Genomic DNA, 27524 nt, shown 5'->3' with positions numbered 1-27524 from the left:
CACTGCCTACTATAGGTAATAAACACTTGAATTAATCACAAACGGAACATTTGAACCTACCAAGGAAATACTTCTCAACGCATTGGGGACTACATGTCCCAGCAGGCACTTGAACAATTACCGGATTAAGGTTACGCCCACTTAGGGAAATCATGCAAATTAATAAATCACCTGAAACAAAGTCAATGCGAAATTTAGATGCCGTTTGTTCACCCCATGAAGAAGAGGTCGGGGAACCTCGAAACGCGTTGGCAATCTAGAGACAAAGTGGAGCAAAAAGGCAGGCTGCATGTGTACAGCTGGATGGTAGAGTGATGTCGTCTGCGCTTCCATTGCTGCAGGGCACTTTGAGGGAACACATTACTACACGGCGGCCCGGCCATGGGGAGTAGCACCATCGACCAGCTGGGAGAGAAGCTTACAACCAGCTGAGCGGGGCTGCCGTTCTAAACTATTCACTACGGGAACAGCACATCACCCAATATGCGAATTGAGCTTGCCGTACGTGACACTGCCTACTATAGGTAATAAACACTTGAATTAATCACAAACGGAACATTTGAACCTACCAAGGAAATACTTCTCTTCGCAATGGGGACTACGTGTCCCAGCAGGCACTTGAACAATTACCGGATTAAGGTTACGCCCACTTAGGGCAATCATGCAAATTAATAAATCACCTGAAACAAAGTCAATGCGAAATTTAGATGCCGTTTGTTCAGCCCATGAAGAAGAGGTCGGGGAACCTCGAAACGCGTTGGCAATCTAGAGACAAAGTGGAGCAAAAAGGCAGGCTGCATGTGTACAGCTGGATGGCAGACTGATGTTGTGTGCGCTTCCATTGCTGCAGGGCACTTTGAGGGAACACATTACTACACGGCGGCCCGGCCGTGGGGAGTAGCACCATGAACCAGCTAGGAGAGTAGCTTGCAACCAGCTGAGCGGGGCTGCCGTTCTGAACTATTCACTACGGGAACAGCACATCACCCAATATGCGAATTGAGCTTGCCATACATGACACTGCCTACTATAGGTAATAAACACTTGAATTAATCACAAACGGAACATTTGAACCTACCAAGGAAATACTTCTCTTCGCATTGGGGACTACGTGTCCCAGCAGGCACTTGAACAATTACCGGATTAAGGTTACGCCCACTTAGGGCAATCATGCAAATTAATAAATCACCTGAAACAAAGTCAATGCGAAATTTAGATGCCGTTTGTTCAGCCCATGAAGAAGAGGTCGGGGAACCTCGAAACGCGTTGGCAATCTAGAGACAAAGTGGAGCAAAAAGGCAGGCTGCATGTGTACAGCTGGATGGCAGAGTGATGTTGTGTGCGCTTCCATTGCTGCAGGGCACTTTGAGGGAACACATTACTACACAGCGGCCCGGCCGTGGGGAGTAGCACCATCGACCAGCTGGGAGAGAAGCTTGCAACCAGCTGAGCGGGGCTGCCGTTCTGAACTATTCACTACGGGAACAGCACATCACCCAATATGCGAATTGAGCTTGCCGTACGTGACACTGCCTACTATAGGTAATAAACACTTGAATTAATCACAAACGGAACATTTGAACCTACCAAGGAAATACTTCTCTTCGCATTGGGGACTACGTGTCCCAGCAGGCACTTGAACAATTACCGGATTAAGGTTACGCCCACTTAGGGCAATCATGCAAATTAATAAATCACCTGAAACAAAGTCAATGCGAAATTTAGATGCCGTTTGTTCAGCCCATGAAGAAGAGGTCGGGGAACCTCGAAACGCGTTGGCAATCTAGAGACAAAGTGGAGCAAAAAGGCAGGCTGCATGTGTACAGCTGGATGGCAGAGTGATGTTGTGTGCGCTTCCATTGCTGCAGGGCACTTTGAGGGAACACATTACTACACAGCGGCCCGGCCGTGGGGAGTAGCACCATCGACCAGCTGGGAGAGAAGCTTGCAACCAGCTGAGCGGGGCTGCCGTTCTGAACTATTCACTACGGGAACAGCACATCACCCAATATGCGAATTGAGCTTGCCGTACGTGACACTGCCTACTATAGGTAATAAACACTTGAATTAATCACAAACGGAACATTTGAACCTACCAAGGAAATACTTCTCTTTGCATTGGGGACTAGGTGTCCCAGCAGGCACTTGAACAATTACCGGATTAAGGTTACGCCCACTTAGGGCAATCATGCAAATTAATAAATCACCTGAAACAAAGTCAATGCGAAATTTAGATGCCGTTTGTGCAGCCCATGAAGAAGAGGTCGGGGAACCTCGAAACGCGTTGGCAATCTAGAGACAAAGTGGAGCAAAAAGGCAGGCTGCATGTGTACAGCTGGATGGCAGAGTGATGTCGTGTGCGCTTCCATTGCTGCAGGGCACTTTGAAGGAACACATTACTACACGGCGGCCCGGCCGTGGGGAGTAGCACCATCGACCAGCTGGGAGAGAAGCTTGCAACCAGCTGAGCGGGGCTGCCGTTCTGAACTTTTCAATACGGGAACAGCACATCACCCAATATGCGAATTGAGCTTGCCGTACGTGACACTGCCTACTATAGGTAATAAACACTTGAATTAATCACAAACGGAACATTTGAACCTACCAAGGAAATACTTCTCTTCGCATTGGGGACTACGTGTCCCAGCAGGCACTTGAACAATTACCGGATTAAGGTTACGCCCACTTAGGGCAATCATGCAAATTAATAAATCACCTGAAACAAAGTCAATGCGAAATTTAGATGCCGTTTGTTCAGCCCATGAAGAAGAGGTCGGGGAACCTCGAAACGCGTTGGCAATCTAGAGACAAAGTGGAGCAAAAAGGCAGGCTGCATGTGTACAGCTGAATGGCAGAGTGATGTCGTGTGCGCTTCCATTGCTGAAGGGCACTTTGAGGGAACATATATATATATGTACATTATCTACTGGCGGTCGCCAGTAGATAGTTATACTTAGGACCGTGTTTCCATAGGAAATCCGCAACATTCTATTTGGAATAACTTTGGCGCCAGTTGATGAATCCTCGCGAAATTTTCAAAATAGGTGGGGCGCTCCGCTCCTTCCCTGAAAGTCTCGGGGGGATTCGTCAAGCGGGGGCTGAGAAAAAGGGGGGGTCCCAAAACACGTTTTCCCCATGCATTTTTCCATAGGTCCTTTAGTCCAAGCTACAGCCCGAACGGCTGAACAGAATTACTTGAAATTTGGCAGAGAGGTAGTCCTCAGGTCAGGGATGTGCCTTTTGCAGGTCTGGTGTAAATCTGTTCAGTATTTCCTGAGAAAATAGCATTTAAATCAATATATAATATCTATAGGCGCGCTCCGTGCACGTACGGTAAAGCTCACCGTACGCGCACGCTGCCGTGCGCGAGTGCGATTCTGATTGGTTGTTAGATCTTAGTAAACATTCGAATCGATCGAAACCAGGAAGTGTCGGCCGCCATTTTGTCTCCCGCAGTCTGAGGGGGTGAAAAACAAAGGTGGGGATGATCTCAGTCAAAATTACGTCACAGATTCTGACAAACCCAGAAGAAGAGCAGGTTTCAGGTGTTGTCACAAATGCAAAGCATGTAGAGGGAGTATAGACTGTGAAGTCTTGATGATACCTAATTCCACAAGGGAATTTGTAATAAAAAAGAGCCTCACATGTCATACAACGTACTGTGTATATGTATCAGTGATGTCATGAGTGATGTCACTGACCATGTCATGAGTGATGTAATATGTAACGTCATCAGCAGTGCAGTGCGGGCGCGTGAGTTATAGTTAGCTGAACTAACTATAACGGGGGAATTTCAATGGTTTTGTACAAGTGAAAAGTCCAGCTAACTATAACACCCTGAAACCTATGGTTTTTTCTGTGAATTTCTGAGGTTTTTTAAATGCTAATTCCTAACTATAACGTGCCTGAAACCTATGGTTTTTTCTGTGAATTTCAAAGGTTTTTTAAATGCTAATTTCTAACTATGCCTACAGAGATAGGTCATGTGAAGAAAGAAGAAAAAATGCACAGAAAGAAAAAAAAGAAGTGCAGAAAGAAGCAACAGAAGTCCTCAAAGACGAAGAAAAGTGCAGGAAGAAGGATAACGTGCAGAAAGAACAAAAGGAAGAGCAGAAAGAAGCCTTGTTGCAAAATCATCCTGTACCCTCAACTTTTTCAGACGGATACTGGTGGTAACTGAGTCTGACTAACCAGTCCTAGAGCCAGTGCTATGTTAAAAGACACTTAGAATACAGTGAAAACACCTACATACACTAGGGAACATTATGCGTTGGGGTCCCCCTGTGATTAGCATGACCTCCTCTGTAAGCCCCTAGTATATAATAGGGCAGGGGGATTAAAACTACCTCTTAAAACAGGCCACAGGGCGTTTTTGCACACGTTAACTCAGGCCCTGTCCCCTCCCTTCACCACTGTGTAAACACGCCCTGTGTCCGTTTTTAGTTGGGAGATTAAGTTCATTTGAATCCTGAGGGTCCCTAGGGTCCAACTAGCCCACTAGGTACCTCCAGTAAGTGCCACAGAGCTGCGTTGCATAGAGGTGTAAAAAGTGGCACGGCCTGGACCACCTCTCTGCAATGCAGCTCAGTGGCGCTTACTGGAAGCACTTGGTGGGCTAGTTAGCCCCCAGGGGCCCTCGGTATTGAAGGGAAATTATATCCCCAATTTAAAACGTGCCATAGTGCGTGTTTGCACACGTCACCTCAGGCCCCGTCCCCTCCCTTCTCCACTGTGTAAACGCGCCCTGTGGCTGTTCTAAGTTGAGAGATTAAGTCCCCTTGAATCCTAAGGGTCCCTAGGGTCAAATTAGACCACTAGGTACCTCCAGTAAGCGCCACAGAGCTGCGTTGCAGAGAGGTGTAAAAAGGGGCTTGGCCTCAGAACACCTGTCTGCAGCGCAGCTCCCTGGCGCATACTGGAGATGCCTGTTGGGCTAGTTGGCCCTCAGGGACCCTCAGTATTGAAGAGGAATTAATTCCCCAACTTACAATTCGCCAGGGGGCGAATTTGCAGAGTGCTGCAAGGAGGGGGCGTGGCCTCCGGCACGATGCCAGTCTTTTATTTATTTTAATTTTTTAAGAAGGGGGGCTGTGTGGTTCCCCTTCTTATTCTAATTTATTGGCCCTGATGACCCCATCCACCAGGGCCTGTCTCCTAATTATATTTTTTTGACCCCAATCCCCAGGGCCGGCCACTGTTTTTTATTATTTTTAAAAAATACATATTTATAGACACACCTAGGACAAGCTGGACAAACCGTACGTACCTATCACCATGACGATTTGCGTGATATTCATTAAAAGGCGACTATGCATACAATGAATCCACGTGGAATGTATTCACACCACTAGTGAAGCTCTGACATGTCTGATGCCCTACCGTGCCTAATCCCGGTAGACACCCTTGTCGTTTATTTATACAAACATGGGTAGCTCTTGACGGGCACATTTAATACACATGCACACCAAGCCATTCAAAGGGGATTCGACAAAAATTCGACCAAAACTATGCAAGAAACCCCCCTCACGGTTAATAAAACACACATCCACTGCCGGATGTGTAATACTTTTTATTTTACTCTCTGGAAAGGGGACGAACATCACTTGAGAGTCACAGCGCGCTCCTGGCAGAGCCCAATGCTGTGTTACACCCACCATTGCCTGCTGAGTGCCACACACCTCTGTGTTGTATTCCACTAGCTAGTGCATATGCTATGACATTCTCTAGCCCATGTGCACTGTAACACCACCCCGTGAATATGTCATGCCACACTTGTCTTCGCACGGGTTATATTGCCCCATCTAACGTGCCTTCCTCGATGCCTATGTTATAACGCACAGTGCTATGCCATACATATTACAATCTGGGATCCATATCTTTGTCACAGTGCATATGCAACGTTACACTCCCCAGCACATATTTTATATTACAACTTTAGAGACTAGTTAGGTTACACAACACTGCCCTGTGCATATTACACTCCAAGGCGCATATCGCATAGCACGCGCTAGTGCCTGTGCTATCTCGCGCACTCCAATGAATCTATAATTGTGCACAATGTATTGCATATTATATTTCACGCCCAATTCATCTTATATCACACTTTTTGGGGCATAGTTTATACCATACACTATATCTAGTTTTCATTTTCAATCGTGCTCTCAGGACTATGTTCTATATAACACTGTGTTCACCTACCCTTTTCACGGGCATTACATTTTGCGATAGGGGGTGGAGGGTCAGGCGGTGTTTCTGCTAGGGGTGGGCGGAATTTGCGAAATTGACTTTCGCAAATTATCGCGAAAATGTTTAAAATTATCGCAAACAAGCGGAAATATCGCGAAGATGCGGAAGTTTTTTTCCGGCATGTTCGCGAGATTTTTTGCATGGTTGCGGGTCGCCAACGTACCCAAGTGGTTGCTTGCGGGTGCGGCCATCTTGTTTTGAGTTGTCTCGCGGTGCATGATCGCGAGAAGAAAGACGTGATCGCGCGACGCATGACGTCACTGCGGGCGCGAACTGTCGCGAGACAGTGCAAATGGCTAAAAACAATACAACATCTCATGGAGAACACGACCGGATCAAGAAAACTTGTCGGCGAATGCAGGGATTCAGGTAAGGCGATCGCGCGCGCGCGAGAATGTATTATTTTACAGCGCGAGCAAGAAACAAATTATCGCCAAGCTGCGAAAACCGGAATTTTTGACATTTTCGCTCTCTCCGCGGAACGCGAAAATGTCAAATTATCGCAATTTCCGCGAACGGAATGAAATTTTCACCCAGCCCTAGTTTCTGTCAAGTGAGCCCGGAGTCACAGACACAAACGTCCTCTTCTTCCTGAATAAAAGTGAGATTATGCTTCATACTTGTTCATATTTTAAGTAGTTCGCACAGACAGACGTTTTCAAAACAATAAAGTTCCTAATACCCGCCTTCTCTGAACAGTTAGCTTGCTGCCCCATCCCCCTCCTCCCTATCCTCTGTTGTGTGAATCCGTGGACTAGCCTCCTCCCTCCTGCCATGCATGGTCTGATGTGCTGCCACTGCCCTCAATTTAGTATGATGTACCAGTCCACTCCTCCTGCCCTCCATTGCCCAATTCTATGCCCCATCATTGACCTCCTGCTTAAACTCTGTGCTTAGCTTGCTGCCCCTATTCTCCTTCCCCCTGCCCTACGATGTCTTTGTGCATGCCCCTGCTCCATCCTTTTTGCCCACCATGTTCCTGGGACCTGCCACTCCTATCTACTCTGAGTGTTCTGTTGAGCTGCCACCCCCCTCCCACCTGCCTAGCATTGTCAGATGACTGTAACCTGTCCCTGCCACCTCCACCCTGCCTGTCCACATGCCATGCCCCTATCCTCTTCCTCCTATCCTACATGGTCCATTGTACTGCCACACCCTTCTGCCCTCCCTGGTCTGTTGTGCTGCAACTGCTCCTCCTGCCTGCCCCGTGCAGTCTGTTGTGAGGCCCCTTCCCCTGAACTTTCTTGTCTGTGCACAGGTCCTGACCCTCCCTTCTATCCTCCATCGTCCTTTGTGCATGCCCCTGCACCCTCCTTCTTGCCCATCATAGAAATTGTGCTGCCACTAACCCTCCCACTTGCCATGCATGGTCTTCTGTGCTGCCATGGCCCCTCCCACCTACCCTGTGTGGTCAGTTAGCTGCCCCTGACCCCTCCCACCTTCCCTCCATGGTCTGTGTGTATGCCATCACAGTCTCAGTGTTGCTCTTCATGGTGTGTCTTGCTTCTAGTGCCCATCCTGCCTGACCTCCATGGCTATCTTGCTGCTCCTGCCCTGCCCCCTTGCCCCCAGCCCTCTGTTTACATGTGCAGACCCCTACTCCCTCCCTCCTGGCTTGTCTGTTCCATTGTAATGCCCCTGATCCGTCCCTCCTGCCCTTTATGGTCTGTTATGCTGCAGCTTTCTCTCCTGTCTGTCCATTATGGTCAGCTAGCTACCATTGCCTTTTGCCCCTCTGTTCTCTGTTGTCCATGTGCATGATCCTGTCCCCTCCCTCTTGCTTTCTATGGATTGTTGTGCTGCACTCCCGTCCCGCATGCCCTGTGTGGTGTATTGTGCTGCTGCAAACCCTGATGCCTGCCCTGCAGGGTCAGTTTGGTGCACCTCTCCATGTCCCTCCTGTCCTCTGCTATCCAAGTCCATGTCCCTACCCCATTTCCTTCCATGATCCAATGTACCATACTTGCGAACATTTTGAACTTGGTAAGAGGGAGATTTTGAAAAAAAACTGGGGTATTGATTTTCCCCTTTGAGTTACATTGAAAAAGAGGAGATTGTAGACAGGAGACAGATCAAATAAAGCCCATTTGAGCTTAAAAACATTGGACGTTTCCTGGCTGAATCGGGTCTGTTGGCATGTATGGTTGTACTACCATTGCCTCTTCCTTCTGCCTGCCCACAATGGTCTATTACATTGCCACAGCCTCTCTTGCAAGTCCTGTATTGTTGGTTTGTTGCCCCTGCCCCCCTTTCCACTGCCCTCCATAGTCTGTTGTGCTGCCACGGCCCTTCCTGCCTGCTCAGTGTGGTTAAATTGTTGCCTTTGCACCCTCCGACCTGCCTTCAATTTTCCGAGTCCGTGCCCCTGGCCTCTGCCTCTCAACAGTATCCTAATGAACAACTAGATTGCTAACATTCTATATTTATTATAAAAGTGTGGAACGCCTGACGTCATCTTGATGTAATCAAAACTGTAATACCTAGAGCATTTCCTTTAGAAATTACATATATGAGAGGGTCTTATTGGCATCAAAATTATGGTTAGTGCTCTAAAAGATTAAAATAAGGACATATTTTCTGAGTTTTCAAATAGCGACAAAGCACTTTTAAATTATTTGTTATCTTTATGTTTTTTTATCCAGTTGACCACTTGATTAAATGTTGCACTTAGGGGAGAGGATGTGGAGTTACTTCCAGAACTGCAGACTTTGCAACTGGGGAACCAGGTTGGAGTTTCTGCTTCAGCTCGACATTCTGTGATTCTGGTCAATTCACTTAGTCTCCCCATGTCTACAACCAAAATGAATTTGTTCTTGTGTGATGTAACCAATGCTCATGTAAAGCACTCCAATACCTGACAAGTCTGCACTATATAACACTGCAAAAACACAAAATAATAAGTGTTTTGCACACTTCTGTCATTGGGCTATATTTGGGCTACATCTGGGTGATTTTGGGCTACATTTGGGCTCTTTTGTCTCCGGTGGCCATCTTGGGATATTTATTTGTTATGAAGTTTCCTAATTTCCTCATGTCTTCAGAGAGCTCTAATTAGAGCGAAACACTGTGTCAGGGGTTGCTTTTGCTCATTTCAGGTTGGCTTGATTGGTATTTTACCAATTCAAAGCTGTAATACTGTGCCTGGAGTGGTAATTGGCTTTTGTCATTTTACAGCTCGGCAAGGACAGCACTGTGCTAGTCGTATGCTTAAAGACTTTGCTGTACAAAAGGCAAAAGACTTTGTCCTTTTCTATCTCGGCGTGGATGGCACTGTGCTAATCCTATGCTTAAAGATTTTGATAGAAAAACAGACATTTGAGGTGAGCAGATCTAGAGTGTCGCTGGTGTTGAGAGTGTTCCATACAGGAGCTGCTTTCCACCTAAACTTGAGAACTACCCAGAGTTCTCTGCTTCTTTTTTGCATATTTTATTCGTCACTCTATGCCTGAAAGGGTATTTCTTTGACTTATACTGGGTGCTCCCTTGTGTCTGGACAAAGCTATACCTCTCTGAAGAGCTCTAATTAGAGCGAAACACTGTGTCAGGGGTTGCTTTTGCTCATTTCAGGTTGGCTTGATTGGTATTTTACCAATTCAAAGCTGTAATCCTGTGCCTGGAGTGGTAATTGGCTTTTGTCATTTTACAGCTCGGCAAGGACAGCACTGTGCTAGTCCTATGCTTAAAGACTTTGCTGTACAAAAGGCAAAAGACTTTGTCCTTTTCTATCTCGGCGTGGATGGCACTGTGCTAATCCTATGCTTAAAGATTTTGATAGAAAAACAGACATTTGAGGTGAGCAGATCTAGAGTGTCGCTGGTGTTGAGAGTGTTCCATACAGGAGCTGCTTTCCACCTAAACTTGAGAACTACCGAGAGTTCTCTGCTTCTTTTTTGCATATTTTATTCGTCACTCTATGCCTGAAAGGGTATTTCTTTGACTTATACTGGGTGCTCCCCTGTGTCAGGACAAAGCTATACCTCTCTGAAGAGCTCTAATTAGAGCGAAACACTGTGTCAGGGGTTACTTTTGCTCATTTCAGGTTGGCTTGATTGGTATTTTACCAATTCAAAGCTGTAATACTGTGCCTGGAGTGGTAATTGGCTTTTGTCATTTTACAGCTCGGCAAGGACAGCACTGTGCTAGTCCTATGCTTAAAGACTTTGCTGTACAAAAGGCAAAAGACTTTGTCCTTTTCTATCTCGGTGTGGATGGCACTGTGCTAATCCTATGCTTAAAGATTTTGATAGAAAAACAGACATTTGAGGTGAGCAGATCTAGAGTGTCGCTGGTGTTGAGAGTGCTCCATACAGGAGCTGCATTCCACCTAAACTTGAGAACTACCCAGAGTTCTCTGCTTCTTTTTTGCATATATATATATATATATATATATATATATATATATATATATATATATATATATATATATCCACCAAAATTCCCTCCAGCCGGAAAGAAAACGGGAAGCACTCTTTACAACTTTTTATGCGCTTTATTTGTCTTTATAAATTCGATGCATGGGGTACAGGCAATGGCTGATCAACGCGTTTCGGTATTCCTGATACCTTGCTCACTATCAACTGTTTGTTTGATCCCGCCCTTTTTAAATTCAATTGAAATTACATCATTTCCTGGCGGTTTTCAAACACCCCTTTGCATTCTGGAGAATGTAGTTTTGAAACCCATTGTTTCTTTATCTTGCGTCCGTCTTTTATGTTTATTTACACTCAAATGCTTTATTTTTGATTAGAAAAGTTCAGTCAACATAGTCCTTTACAAACGCTTATCTTTTTTCTTTTTTTAACTCCTCTGATGGAGCTATTTTTACTCATTATCTCCTCTGATGGAGTATCATCTTATGCGTGATGAGTCTTTTTGCAACATTAGTTTCCATTTTTTGTATGTCTATTTTGATATTATCATCCCTTGACTGCATTTTCTACTTTTTTTCAATTTTCATATGTGTTTCTACTTTTTTATAGATGTATGTAGAGCTCTTCTGACTGATTAAGGCTGTGCGGATGTAGTGTTCGTAATTTTAAAATGTATCGTGACTCCTTCTGTCGCAATTGCCTTTCTCGATCTCCCCCGCGTTCCTTCTTTGGAATGGTCTCAATTCCATAATATTTCAATTTTTTCCAGTCTCCTTGGTGGACTTGTTCCATGTGCTTTGCCACCGCATTAGATTTATCTTTATGTATTGTTGCTCTTATGTGTTCCAATATTCTTTTTTTCAATTCAAAGATGGTACTCCCCACATATTTCAAAGGGCAGGGACATTCCAACACATAAATCACATATTGCGTTTTGCATGTTATTAGTTGGTGAATCTCCCAGATCTTATTATTTGCCATCTTGATGTTTTTTGTCTGTTGGGCAATCTGACAGGCTTCACACATGTGACATTTTATGAAACCTTTTGTCTTCAGCCAGGTGGATTCCTTTTCTTTTCCTTTGAAATGGCTATGAATTAGATGGTCCTTCAAGTTCTTCGCTCTCCTGTATGTTACCGTCGGATGCTTTCCCACTATTTCCTTGACAGTGGGGTCCAATTGTAGTATCTTCCAGTTTTTTCTCAAGATACTCACTATTTGTTTGCTTTCCAATGAGTAATCCATTATTAACCGGATGGTCTCAGATTCTGTTTTCTTTGATTTTCTAGCAAGACAGTCCTCTCTTGTTTTGCTGTTTGCTGTTTCCCAACATTTTTTTTACTATGTTAGCATTGTATTTTCTTTTTTTGAATCTTTCCATTGTTTTTTGACCGTGTGTCCGCCATTCCTCTTCTTCACTGCAAATTCGCCGAATTCTCAAGAACTCCCCATAAGGGATACTTGAGATTAGGGTTTTTTGGTGGAAGCTTGTCGCCTCCAAGGTGGCATTGGTTGCTGTACTTTTCCTGTGTAAAGTTGTTTGTATATGGCCATTTTTGATATATATTTCCGTATCAAGGAATACAACTCTTTTATTGCTGATCTCATATGTGAATTTAATGTTTGTTTTGCTGTTGTTTAACAACTCGAAGTATTCCCTGAATTCCATTTCCGTGCCATCCCAAATGATGAATAGGTCATCAATAAACCGTTTCCAACTGATGACTTTATTCACCATTATATCATTACTTTCACACCATGCAACCTCTTTTTCCCAATATCCCATCACTAAACAGGCATAACTGGGACTAAAAGAAAATCCCATTGCAGTCCCATTGCTTTGGCGGTACACCTCATCTCCGAAAACAAAAATATTTTTGTTCAAGCAAATCGATAGCATCTCAAGGAGCATTTTGTTGTGTTCACTGTATTTAATGCTGCGTTCCTTCAAAAAATAATCACATGCCTCAAGGCCCATTTCATTTTCAATGTTTGTATATAAGGATATGACATCCATTGTGACTAGTTGGTATGTATCCTGCCAGGGAGTATTTTGCAATAGTCTTAATAGATCCGTCGTGTCCTGTATATAGGAGCTGAGTTGAGTTACGTAGGGGTTTAAGAAGAAGTCAATATAATTTGCCATTGGTTCTAACAATGAACCTTTCGCTGACAGGATAGGTCTGCCTGGTGGTTTTTGGTAATCCTTATGGAGTTTTGGCAAGAAATAAATTGTGGCTGTGATTGGATGGGGCACTGTTAGATATTTACATTCTTCTTCATTTATTAGTTCTCGTCCCACCCATTCTTGAAGCTTGTTATCAACTTTTTCTTTTATTTCTAAAGTGGGGTTCTTTCTCAATTTTTCATAGTAATTTGTGTTCCTTAACTGGCGGTGTGCTTCCGCTACATATGACGTTTTATCCATTATTACTATGTTTCCCCCTTTGTCTGCCATTTTAATTTCGATCTGGTCATCCATTGTCAAATTCCGTAGGGCTTCTCGTTCCATCTTAGTTAGATTGTCGGTGAATGCTGGTCTTTTTATTTTGTATAAGTCTTGAATGACTGCTTCTTGAAACAAATCTATTTTGTTTCCCGGTGTTAATTGAGGATAAAATTTAGACTTCGATTTCATCCCACTTAGACCTGCTCCTCCTTGTGTAACTGCCATGCTTAAAGGGATTTCCTCTCCCTCTGTTACATCCAAATTTAATAATGTCAAGAAACCTTCTGTGTCCTTTACTTGTACACTAGTTGTTTTTTCTTCCAATATTTTAGTTTTTCCATAGTGTTTTTTCTCTCCAAAGAATTTGGCCAGTTTGATCTTGCAAATGTATAAGTACAAATCGATTCTTACTTGTGCTAAATCCATTTTACTTGTGGGGCAAAAATTTATCCCTCTTTTTAGTAACAGAGTCTCTGTATCTGAAATAGGTCTTTTGGATAAGTTTACTACTTGTAATTCATCCTTTACTTGTTCTTCCTGCGCATGCTCCTCGTTTCTGTTCCCGTTTTTTCCACGGTAGCACTTGCTTCTGTTACCCCTTCTTTTGGGTTTCTTTGTGACCATTTCCGTCCACTGCCTCTTCCCCTTTGTTGCTGAAATGTGGGCCGATTTTGTTCCCATTGCCTCTGTTGCAATATTAGGCGCATGTCTCCTAAAAAAGATAACTTGCTCCTGTTTGATTCAGATTGCTGTTCCCCATCACTGGGTTCATTGGAGATTAGGGAGGAAGCACTGCTTGAGAAGCTTGTTGCGATGGATTTTAAGCGGTGTGGTTCAACCGCAGGGATTTGCACCCACGAGGAGCGCTGCAATCACCCGGTAACTGGGAACCAGTGGAGTGCATATATATATATATATATATATATATATATATATATATATATATATATATATATATATATATTCACTGAAAAAACCATAGGTTTCACACATGTTATAGTTAACGGAAATTTTACTGATAAAAAACCAATGAAATTCCCCCGTTATAGTTAGTGCAGGCAACTATAACTCACGCGACCGCAATCCTCTGCTGATGCTAATACTGTATTTAGACACTTATTTGCCCATGTCTTCTTCCATACATTTTTAGCTATACATATATTACAAATATTTTTTTTTCATAAAGACACATATGTCATCAGCAGAAGATTGCGGTCGCGTGAGTTATAGTTGCCTGCACTAACTATAACGGGGGAATTTCATTGGTTTTTTATCAGTAAAATTTCCGTTAACTATAACATGTGTGAAACCTATGGTTTTTTCAGTGAATTTGCAAGGTTTTTTAAATGCTAATTCCTAACTATAACGTGTGTGAAACCTATGGTTTTTTCAGTGAATTTGTACGGTTTTTTAAATGCTAAGTTACTTTACGCCATTCGTGGCGTGCGCGCCCACTTAACGCAGTTCGTTCCGTGCGCGCATGGAGGACATATGATGCACTTCGTTTTAAAAGGTAATATTTTAATTTTTCACACCTGTTATAAGCCATGAACAAATGGTGCCCTTCGGGCACTATTTGCACACGGGGTGGGGAGAGTGTGGATAATTTATTTTTTTAAATATTTTTTACCGTACGCGTACGGTAAGCGTAATCGGCGAAATTAGCGAAAAAATTCCGTTTTTGGCCTTGGGGGATCTTTGGGGACTCCCTCAACATGGCTAGGTGTTTTGGAGCTGTCCAAACAGCCTCTTTACATGTTTTTATGCTTTGTATTTTAATCATCACTCTCAGTGCGAGAGAGAAAATGGCGGCCGCCGCTTCCTGGTTTCGGCCGATTCGAATGTTTACTAAGATCTAAGAGCCAATCAGAATCGTGCTTGCGCACGCCACCGTACGCGTACGGTAAGCGTACCGTAAGCACACCGTAAGCTGGCTCAGATATATATATTGATTTAAAGGCTATTTTCTCAGAATCTACTGAACAGATTTACACCAAACCTACAAAAGGCACTTCCTTGACCTGAGGACTACCTCTCTGCCAAATTTCTAGTAATTCTGTTCAGCCGTTCGGGCTGTAGCTGTGTCTAAAGGTCCTATGGAAAAATGCATGGGAAAAACACGTTTTGGGACCCCCCTTTTATCTCAGCCCCCGCTTGACGAATCCCCCCGAGACTTTCAGGGTAGGAGCGGAGCGGAGCGTAGCGCCCCACCTATTTTGAAAAATTCGCGAGGATTCGTCGACCGGCGCCAAAGTTATTCAAAATAGAATGTTGCGGATTTCCTATGGAAACGTGGTCCTAACTATAACTACCTACTGGCGACCGCCAGTAGGTAATATATATATATATATATATATATATATATATATATATATATATATATATATATATATATATATATATATATATATATATATATATATATAGTTTAGATTGGTGAAGACACTGCCACCAAATCACACGTAGAGTGAGGAACCATGCTCACTTGGAAATTATACATATTTAAATACACAAGGCCTGTAATATTGGGAGTCATCTGCTTGCACTCTTTCTTTTGTCCAGGTTTTTGGGTGTGCAACCTGCCCACAAATTTACTGCCAGGACCCCTTATCAGAATGATCAATTATATAATTTTATTATGAAACAGACAATTTATTTCAGATTGCTTCGTCCATGGGAAGTGTTGGGTCTTCTGTCACATTTACTTGAGTAGATTCCCTTTCGAGATTTTCTGTTTCATTTTTTTCACTTGTACTGGGGTGTTCTGCACCATCATAATTAAATAGTGACCCTCTTCTTGTTTTGAGTCATTGTGGTTTAGGGGTGCCCCTTACTAATATTTTTGACAGAGAATTCCGGAATGAGAGGAACGTATCTTTCATTATCATTTAATTAAGATGTGTCTCTCTCAAAACCTTCCTGCGAGGATTTGAATATTGAATTTGATGATTCTAGTACACCAATAATGTATGAGGTTCACTCAGCACTTAGTGAAGAGCTCAGTGCATTTTAGGATGTTGGCTGTTTGTGAATCATTTATTGTAAGTTTCAGTGATGAAGCAGCATTGCCTTTAAGAATGTTTGCTTCATTTCAATTGGGCTCACATTTCTCTGATCGATTGTGCTTTTTTGGGGTAATTCTTTTTGCAGGAACACTTCAGTCACTATGGATGATTCATGGGAGTCAGTTGTTCCCGCTCGTGGTGCACTAATCTGAATTATGAGTGCATTTTCTTCAATATGTTACCTGGGTTGTAAAGAATTTACCATGTAATATCCCCTATTGGAGTTGTGGGGGAGAGGGGCTCACCAATGATAACGCCTCTTCCCCTAATTTGAGAATAATTCCCCTCTTCTCAGAAAGAAGTGTATCAGTACCTTCAGTTTAGTTATGTATGCATGCTTCATCCTCAGCAGGCTTTAAACTTGTAAATTGCTGTGTTTCATTTTCCTTCACCTCCTGAGAATCTTTTTTCCATCCACGAAGTAGCAGGGTTTGGTCTGTTTGGCTCCTCCAGTTTTGGGGGTTCAGTTTCCCAGCTTTCTCAAGAATACTTTTTGATGGTTTCATTTTGATTTAGACATTTTTAGTCAAAGTTTATTTGTTCAGGGAAGTGAAGAATGGATCAGCTAACTCTCTTTTAGTTTACTCTCTCCTAAGAGCAATTAGGCACTTTACAAACTACCATTTATGAAGCTTTGGAAGTGTCTCCTTTTGAGGTGATGAGAGGTAGATGTGCTAAAACCAAGTGCAACCCTGAGTGGTTATTAAAGAATTTTGATTTAATGTGCCTATGGAAGAAGTGAGAAGAAGAATTGTCAATAGGCATAGGAGGTATAAGGAAGTATTTGATTGCAAGAGGGGTTCAGATAATGTGAAATTTAGTAAAGGAAACTGGGTGAAGGTTAAAATTCCATGGAAGGTGTAAAAAGGTGTAAGCCAATTTTCCGGTCCTCTGAATGGGCAGATGTTTTATGCAATACTGTTCATCTCAGTGATGGAAGAGTATGGAACCTCAGAATAATTGCTATTCTTAAAGGGTAACATGTTGATTATAAAGAAGATTTTGTGAATTTAGGTGAACATTCATTTTCTTATTCGGTCAACGAGATGGAGAGCACTGGGAACAAGGAAGTGGACTGTGATAATGGGGAGGCAGTGGTGGAAATGATGAAGGGAGGAACCGAAACGGATGCAAGGGATGTACCTGTCAGTGATAGTGATTTTTCTGGCAATATTAATTAAGGTAGTAGTCTGAACAAGTACGGGAAGGAAATGGAAGGTCGCAGTTGGAGGGTATGTGCCAGACCAAAATAGTTGTCTGCTTTTGTGTGTGTTATGAGTAAATCTCAGAAAAATCTTGTTTTCTCAGTTTGTTTTAGAGGAGTAGATGTGGTGCCTTATTATGGTATTATATGTATTCTGTGTAACTCACTGTGTGACTTTCTGCATATATGTTTTGTTTTTGGAAGGTCTCTTCCATTTCACCAGCTGCTTCACCAGTGTTCTAGATTCTTTCCTTTATCAATTTGTGGAGTTGCTGGAGTGGAAGGACCGAGCCAGGACATGTTTTCTGTAGTGTACACTCGTGTTTCAGCTTATAATAAATACACCTTGGTTTTCTTGGATTAACTGGATTTTTACTTTACAGCACAATAGTTGCATTTGCCATCCTGATAATCGGGTGGTTCTATTTTGATCATTGCAGGTTTGTTGTGGTATTCGCCCATCGATTTACAAAGGGTCTGCAAGGGTTATGCACATTTTGCAGTGATGCTGAAAGATGGCTCCTACAATGAAATCCTCCCTGAGGAAATGCTGCAGATTTCTGTAAGCAAGGGTAATGTAGCTTAATTGTCAGATTGTGTTTTTGGAAATCAGTAGTTGGTATTTATATAATCCTAGGCTGCTGGATTTTTGGTTTGATCATTTATCTGACTTGGGTTTGTGAGTGGAGGTTGAGAAGAAATTTCATGCTTTTGCTCCCCAGTTTGGACAACTTTGACATAACTTTTAGGTTAATGACCTGCACATGTACAAACAAAAATGACTTCAATTTCTGTATTTGGATGAAGTAAAATTCCAAAAGGCATGTAAACAATAAAAGCAACAGCTTTCGCTGGTACTCAATTTATGGTTATTTGATCTTCAAATTGTTCAAGCTATTCATGTCTAATTGACTGTGCACATTGGGATAATTCCACGGGCATGGAAGCAGCTACAATCTTCTTTCAAGAATGTGTTCCTGGAGAGAGAACACACCATGGCAGCACATCATCAACTTGCTTAAATTGATTAGTATTGTTGAGAACAATGGTTTTTAACCTGTAGTCCAGAGACCCCTGGGTGTCTTCAATGCCTACTCAGGAGATCCGCAAATGAAAAGAAACTTAAATAATATTAACTGATTAATAAAGTGTATATAAATAAAGGCACACAATGTTAACATCTGTAAATGTGAAGCGATTTGAAATTGGAGGCCAAAAACTAAGTTGGTATGCTCAGATTAATTTATGAGATCAGTGCAACTGCATCAAACAGAAAATAATATGGATGATAAATGGCCTCAAATTAATTTAGAAAAACCACCAACCTTCGCATTAAAATGTTTTATATTTGTTTGTGATTAAAATTAAGAGAGGGTGGACAACTCCGTTACGCCCATGGAATGTGCGGAGATTTGCCCTTCTGCCTTCCACGATAATAGGCGGAGAAACAGGGCAAATCTCCGCACACTCTGGGCATAACGGAAGTTGTCCGCCCGCCTCCCGCTCGCCTCCCGCCCACCTTAAATACATTAGAAAAACAATTGTTAAGAGTAACCTTACCTTATCGGCGGCGTCCCGGGCTTTGATCCTTCTCCAGCGCGTCTTCTGGGAATTGCGCATGCGTGAGAGCCCGCGCATGCGCATTCCTCAGCAGGCATGCGCATGCGCGGTCTCCCGCGCATGCGCAGTTCCCAGAAGAAGACGTGCTGGAGAAGGATCGAAGCCCGGGGACGTCGGCGATAAGGTAAGGTTACTTAACAATTGTTTTTCTAATGTATTTAAGACTGCGGGCGGGAGGCGGGCGGGAGATGGGATGTGCGTAAGGGAACTATGTGGAGAGTGCGGTGATTGGTTTCATCTCCGTGCCTCTCAGAATAGGTCCCTTACGCACATTACGCCCACCCTTAATTAAAATTAAACATTTCATCATTTTTGTATTTGTTTGATTCATGCTTATTTCTTTAGCTTTTTGTATATTGTTTTGCAGTCCAAATCATCAAAAATACTTAGGCTGTGGGCCTTACCTTCTAGTAATGACTCAGTGAATGTATGATGATACAATGCAAACATTTACAACGCATGCCTTTACAGGACAGTTTTACATCGCAACATCCTTTACAATGCATGTTTTTACATTGCACACCATCACAACGCATTTTTAGAAATTACATTTACAATGCATTCCATTACTACGCATACCATTACAGCGCATACCATTACAAGGCATATTACTTTTAGGGTAACAGTAGGGTAAGTGTTGAATATTGTAGGTGTAAAATGACTATTCCCAATCCAGTGAGTGCAACAGTAGGGTAAGTGTTGGATAGTGTAGGTGTAAAAATGACTATTCCCAATCCAGTGAGTGCAACAGTAGGGTAAGTGTTGGATAGTGTAGGGGTAAAAATTACTATTCCCACTCCAGTGAGTGCAACAGGTAAGTGTTGAATAGGGGAGGGGCAAAAATAACTATTCCCCATTAATTACCTTATATTGCATTGTAATGACATGCGTTGTAGTGACATGCGTTGTAATGACATGCTTTGTAGTGACATGCGATGTAATGGCTGCATTGTAATGGCATGCAATGTAAAGGATGTTGCGTTGTAATGACTGCATTGTAAAGGTAGTGGGATGTAATGACTGCATTGTAAAGGTTGTTTCCCACTCAGTGGATTCCAATAATAATTCAGTGGGGGTCCCCGGGTTCCAGTAATTATTAAATGGGGACACACAGAAGTCAAAAGTTTAGGAGTCACTGCTATATAACATGATTGGAGTGCCATTTTTAGGTCTCGCCTGATCCAGCGCATGCGCTGATCTGGCGAGTCTTTTTGCGAGGGCTCAAAAAATGCTACCATGGCCAGCCTAGAGCTACAGCGAATGTGCGCGGGCGTGCGCTTAGGAGCAGAGGCTGGCAAACCTCATCATGCTCATTAAGCGCCCGCAATCACTTTCACTTTCGCCCGCGATCACTTTCTCGGCGCCCCTTTGATGTTCTCGTTCAAAGAACATCAAACATCAAAGAACATGTTGTGTTAATGCTTTGCTGCGCCCGTTTGACTTACAATGTGCTTTCTCTTTCCACAAACTCGATGTTTGTGTTCCTTTATTTTGAGATGCTTTTAGTATTACTGTTTTGTGACTTAAAGAATATTAAGGAAATGTTACTGTGAAACTGGACAACGTTCACAGTGTTTATTTCTGATCGCAGCGGCTGCTTCATGTCCGTTGCACCATTCAGGGAGTCCTTTCGTTGGCGTTTTCATGAGGACATGATGAGGAAGCTGGAAACTTTTGGCACATTCTCTTTAAAAGCACAGCATGTTGGCAACTGGCTAATCGATTAGACCTATGCAGCGCTTTAGATCGCAAAGCGCTATGGTGGGTGCAGCAGTTACAACTTATGAAATAAGGGGTGCAACTCACAAGGAGGGGGGAGGTTTGAGTGCACATTGGCTGCAATCGAACTCTTAAGATGATGGACAGTGTGTATCCATTATCAGCACTCAGTCTTTGCTAAGTGATTTTGTTATGTTGTTTGACTTACAACGTGCTTTCTCTTTCCACAAACTTGATGATTGTGTTCCTTTATTTTGAGATGCTTTTAGTATTGCTGTCACACACACAACCACAACCACACACACAACCACACACACAACCACAACCACACACGAAACCACAACCACATGCACAACCACACACACAGAACCACACACATAACCACACACATACACACACCACACACACAACCACACCCACAACCACACACACAACCACACAACACACACAACCACACACATAAACAACCACACACAACCACACACACACAACCACACAACCACACCCACAACCACACACAACCACACACAAACACAACAACACACACAGAACCACACACACACAACCACACCCACACAACAACCACACACACAACCACACGCACACAACCACATACACACAACCACACACACAAACCACATCCACACACACACAACCACACACACACAACCATACACACACACACAACCACACACACAACTACTCCCACAACCACACACAGAACCACACACACAACCACACACACAACCACACACACAACCACACACAAAACCACACACAACCACACCCACATCCACACACACACAACCACACACACACAACCACACACACAACCACCCACACAACCACCCACACAACCACGCACAACCACACACACACCACCACACACTACCACACACACACATACCCACACACACACACACACACAACCACAACCATACACACACAACCACACACACACAACCACACACTACCACACCCAACCACACATCCACACACACACCCACACCCACACCCACACACACAACCACACACTACCACACCCAACCACACATCCACACACACACCCACCCCCACACACAACCACACACACACACAACCACACACACACAACCACACATACACACAACCACACACACACAACCACACACACACAACCACACACACAACCACACACACAACCACACACACAACCACACACAACTACACACACACAACCACCCATGCAACCATCCACACAACCACATACAACCACACACACACAACCACACATCCACACACACGCCCACAACTGCACCCACACCCAAAACCACACCCACACCCACAACCACACCCACAACCACACCCACAACCACACACAGAACCACACACACAACCACACACACACAACCACACGCAACCACACACACACAACCACACACACACACAACCACACACACACACAACCACACACACACAACTACACATACACAACCACACACACACACACAACCACACACACACAACCACACACACACACACACACACACACACACACACCAAGCATTGGCATAGGCAATAGGTCTCGCCTTTGGTACCTTGTAAGTGTTTAGCCACGCAACAGTTGATATGGTTGCACCAAGGATATTGTGCTGCATAACTAAATACTTAGAAGGTCCCAAAAGCGAGACCTATTGGCTATGCCAATGCTTGTTTTTTTATAGCTTGTAGGTTGCCCAACCTCGGATGTCAGGTCTATAGCACCTTTAGCTGGCACAATGAATTTGGCAGATACGTGATTAGATTTGTTTAGTGAGGCTTTTTGGGTTAATGTTTCTGTACCTCAGAAAAAGGTATTGCTGTATGTACTAACTCATTTAAGAACTTCCCACTTTTTAATTCTCACACCAGTTGTTGCTGTATCTTAAAAGGCAATGCATAAAAGCATGAAATCCTAAATTCTGCAATTTCTGTTTCCACTTATCCTTCCCTTGAAACCCACTTTTAAAGCAGGACCCCCATTCATGCAGGTTTTGTTATGGTTGACATGTCCTTGAGTGAGCTAGGTGCATGGCCTGTTGAGGTTTTGAATAATCTGTATGATAATTTTTTGACCTTCATATTAGTCTTCCAAATTGAAAACAAAGCAAGAATAGTCAGAATTGTATGGGGATCGTTCTTCTGGCAAAACCAAAGGGAATGATGGATGGAGTGTTGAACATTGCAAGCACTCACCCCAGTCAACTGATCTGGGCTTAATCTATCATGATTCTTTAGCTCACTCCGCCACCCCAGTTCAGACATGGCCATATGCAAATTAGCCTGACCGTGTGCTTCATGGGAACAGTCCAGCTCGAACTGCCAAGCCATGTCTTCCCTGGACCGGAAACAAGCATCCTGGGACCGGTTTCTGGCTAATCAGCCGTCATCAGCCAGGCTAGCTTGAATCCAGTGTCAAAGTGAGAAAGGGACCCACGTCTGGGCATACCCATGTACTTAGGGAGAACAAAACAAAACTAAAGGGAATGATGGACGGAGTGTTGAACATTGCAAGCACTCATCCAAATTGAAAACAAAGCTAGAATAGTCAGAATTGTATGGGGATCGTTCATGGACAGTAAAGTCCATGCCGTGCAGGAATTGGTGTTCATGCACACAGAGGGGCACATGTTGTGCCCTTCCTTGTGTATCCACACGGCGTGTGGCACCAGGAGGGCTTGGAGGGCCCCCTTTGTTTCCTTCCCGCCACGGTTTTCATGGCAGTGGAAAAGCTATGAAAGCCATAGCAGAGAGAAAACTTGGAATATGCTTGGTGGGACCGCGGAGGCCCTGCTAAGCATAATACTGCCTCTACACCGCCAGACCACTGCCAGGGAATGGCAGTTCCCTGGCAGCTGTGATGGGTTAATGGCAGTCTGACTGCCCTTATTGTAATGGGGCAGTCGGTAGACCACAACCGCCACACCCCCCATGAGTCTGGCAGTCCGTGGACCGTCAAACTCGTACCTAAGTCCTAAATGTTATGTCTTAATCATTTGCTGCATTTTATGACTTTTACAAAATTGAGATGATAGTTAGCACCTTCCAGTTTTCTAAAAAAGAAATGTGGTAGATTCCCAAGAAATGCTGTCTTTGTCAGGTTCTCAGCCCTCGTGCCTGCATTTTCTCTCTTATGTAGGTGCTTCATATAATAAATTTGTTTCTTGGGGTCCATTTAATGTTTCCTTTTCACAGCATTTTCAAATTTACAGGATTAATTCACTCGTGGTCTGAGTTCAATTCTAATCCAGTCTCCTCTGTGTCAGTTTGATTAAGCAGCATTTTTCTTGGACAGGTTTCTCCATCTCTGCCATGTTTCCACAACTGTTTGAATGTGTTGCTGATGCTTACACATTCCGCATCAAATCATCTTTTTTTGGTCTTGCTTCTATATTACTTTCAAACTATCAGTTGAAGTATTTGTTAAGGAGTCACTGCAACTCTCTTCTGAAGTGGTTCTTTCATTAAAAAAAAAAGAAACAACTTCTTGATTTTCTTCTGCTCCTAACTCATTTCCATATAAAGAGGTAACAATTCACTGGCTTTTTCAAAAGGCAAATATGTGTTTAGGTCGAGTGTACTAAAAAGCGCATGTGCGGTTTGTTGCTAGGCATATTGTGACTTACCAAGGACACAGAGGGGGTTAGAACTCCCCTATGCTTACCGTTGGTTGGGTTTTCTTGTGACTCACATTTGCCTGCTTCATTGTTTGTGTCTCAGCTTTTCAATCTTGTGTTTGTCCCTCCAAAGGAGAATTGCCTATTCACAATCTCTTTGATTGATTGGCATCCCTGGTTCTATTGCTTGCTTTTCAAGCACTACTTTTTTCTTCTGTGTGAAGCATTCCATTGGAGTGCATGTGTTTTGGAGCTGTCTCCCTGATGCATGTCTCTCCCCCTGCACTTCATGTTGGTATTAGTTGCCTGACTTCTTCTCCCTGCTCCCTATTTCCAGTGCTCACCTGTGTGCTTCTCCCCCTTGCTTCCCCCATGCCCTTTCATGTTGCTTTCTCCAAACCCCATGTAGCTTCCTGTCCCACAATCCCCTTTCGCTTTTGTGTCCCTTCTGTGCAGTTTCAACATTCCCCACCCCCTCCCCATTTTGTTTCACCAATCTCGGATCGGTGACTAAAAAGAAAAAAAGTGCCTGCATTATTTTGTAGGAGCATGCATGCGTAGTGCACACGCCTACAAAAAAATGGCTTGCAGTGCCAAAAGCTTTTTTCAACTTAAGCCATGCTGCACAGAATTTCGGATGCTGTGCAGCATTTCTAAAAGACATTGGCAAAGCCGATATATTGCAAAGGCGCAACCTATCTGCTTTACCAATGCTTGTTTCATCTCTGCTGGCATACAGAGCTGACTCATTATTGTGGCTTTGCAATATTTGCCCCTGAGGTGTGAAGAAAACATTTCTAAATTGCTTTCAATCCATTTGACATTTGACAGATTGTTTCTTATTTTTCTTCACCTTTCTTTTGTTAAATCCCATTTCAATCTTGCTGTTTCAATTGGGTATGAAAACGAGAAATAATTTCAGAATATTCCCCAAATTTGCTCAAACGTATCTAGATTTTCAATCAAGCTTCAGCACTCTTTGCTAATATGCATCAGTCTGCTGGATTGCTTCCTGAATTTAGACACTGCAAAATTTATTGTAATTCATTACACACATTTTCACATACCACAGCTTCTCATTTTGTATTTAGATATTGAAATTCAAACCTCAATTGATCACCCATCTGCTTGGGTTGTTCCATTTCCAAAAACAATGAATGTTGCTTGAATACTTTTGTCTTCTCCTTTCTCAGAAGTAGGTATAGATTTTAACCCGTCTCCGATGTGTGTTTCTGTACAATATCACTAAAATCAGTGCATTCTGTACAAAGACCTCCCCACTCTGCTTTATTTGCTCATTCACTCTAGCAAAACTCTGATGCTTACTATGCTTACTATAATATAATATTTTATATAATTTATATTTTATATGATTTTATATAACATACAATAAATATTATACAATATATAATATCCAATCCAATCCAAATTTCTTTATTTCGGCCAATTAGGCCATAAAAGATACAATCACACAATACATTAAAAAGAATCACAGAGAATAAAAGTAGTTAATAAAATCAGTAAAATCAATACACGAAGGATTGCGGGCGTCTAAAACCAAGAAATTCATTAGACAGACCAGTTGTTAATTAGTTTGGACCTTATCTGCCACATAGCCATTAAAAATTTTGCAACTGCAAAGACTATGTGCGGACTAGTATTTGTTTTCAATATTCTATAGACCTGGAGATGACTCCTAATGCCCAGGTTTCTGCATAGCGGGATTAACCAGTATCTTCTTGGTCTATTGTAAGCTGGGCAAAAGAAAACAATGTGGGTTTCTTCCTCATCATGAATACAACAGCCTGGACAAGTTTTGTCGTTATTTTTTGACCAATTCTGGGTGAAAATTTTTATAGGGAGAGTCCCTAGCCTCCATTGTATAAACAATTTTCTGGATAATATGGGAAAAATAATATCCATAAATCCCTCAAACTGATAAGAGTCCTTAAAAGTCAGAAATCGATCGGTCAAGGACCCTTTGTTTGATGCAGAGACCAGGGAGGCATAGCGTTGCTCCCTATATATAGCCACAAGACGTTTGCGAGAAACCCCCAGACAGCCTTGCTCAGGCGACTCCCATAATTCCGGGAGTCCCATCCGGTGAAGTTCTTTCTTAATGAATTCTAACCAAGGGATTTTATCGCAAACATTCAGATTCATGACATGTACAAGCTCTTGCCTATAATGTGAAAGCTCAGCAGTAGACCAGAGCCTATGCCAAAACCTTAATGGCATAAGTTCCAGGTCCTCTTTTATAGAGGGTAGGCCCATATCAAGTCTTAGGGGAAGAAGGGGTGTACCACGGGGGAGGGCCAGGAGACGCCTTAAGAAATTATTTTCTGCATGGATAATTCCTGTGCCCGCCTTGTGTCCCCATAATTCTCCACCATAGGATGCAGCAGCTTTAACTTGGGACTTGTACATTACCACTGCCGGACTAATTGGTTTATAGGTGGAGGAATTTGCCACCTTCAGAATTCCCCCCGACATTTGTGCAAGTTTCAGGCGGCTTATTGCTACGTGAGGTTCCCATGATAGGTTCTCATGCAGCGTTACCCCTAAATACTGAAAGGTTTTTACTCTCTCCAGTGACACTGAACTCAGGGAAGGGTTTGGTCTAGTTTTGGCTGTGGGATTAAATATCATAAACTTGGTCTTCCCTGTATTTATTTCCAAGCCATATTGGCTACAGAAAAGACCAAAGCCATCTAAAATCCGTTGGATCCCCATCGGAGATTTGGAAAGCAGGAGGGTATCGTCCGCAAACATAATGGCCGGTACCCTCCTGCCGGCCAGGGACGGGGCATCATTGTCATGAACGCTGTCAAGATGCGCAATTACGTTGTTAACATAAAGGCAGAAGAGGGTCGGGGCAAGGACACAACCCTGTCTCACCCCTCTATGGACTGGGAATTTAGATGTCAGCTCACCCGTCCTTCCATACCTGACCTGTGCAAAGTTGTTTTCGTGGAGCCTAATGATGGCGTTTAATAAGTGGCGTGGAACTCCCAGCCCCGTTAGTGTCTCCCAAAGTTTCTTCCTGGGGACCAAGTCAAAAGCTGACCTCAGGTCCACGAACACCATGTACAGCCTTCCCCTCTCAATAATCACAGTTTTCCAATATAGGAGTACGAGGCGGAAGATCTGATCCATGGTGGACGTGTTTTTTCTGAAGCCAGCTTGTAAGGGGCTGAGAATTTTATTTTCCTCCAT

The sequence above is a fragment of the Triturus cristatus genome, chromosome 9 (assembly GCF_964204655.1).
Source record: "Triturus cristatus chromosome 9, aTriCri1.1, whole genome shotgun sequence".
NCBI classification, from domain to species: domain Eukaryota; kingdom Metazoa; phylum Chordata; class Amphibia; order Caudata; family Salamandridae; genus Triturus; species Triturus cristatus.
This window is presented reverse-complemented; position numbering follows the sequence as displayed.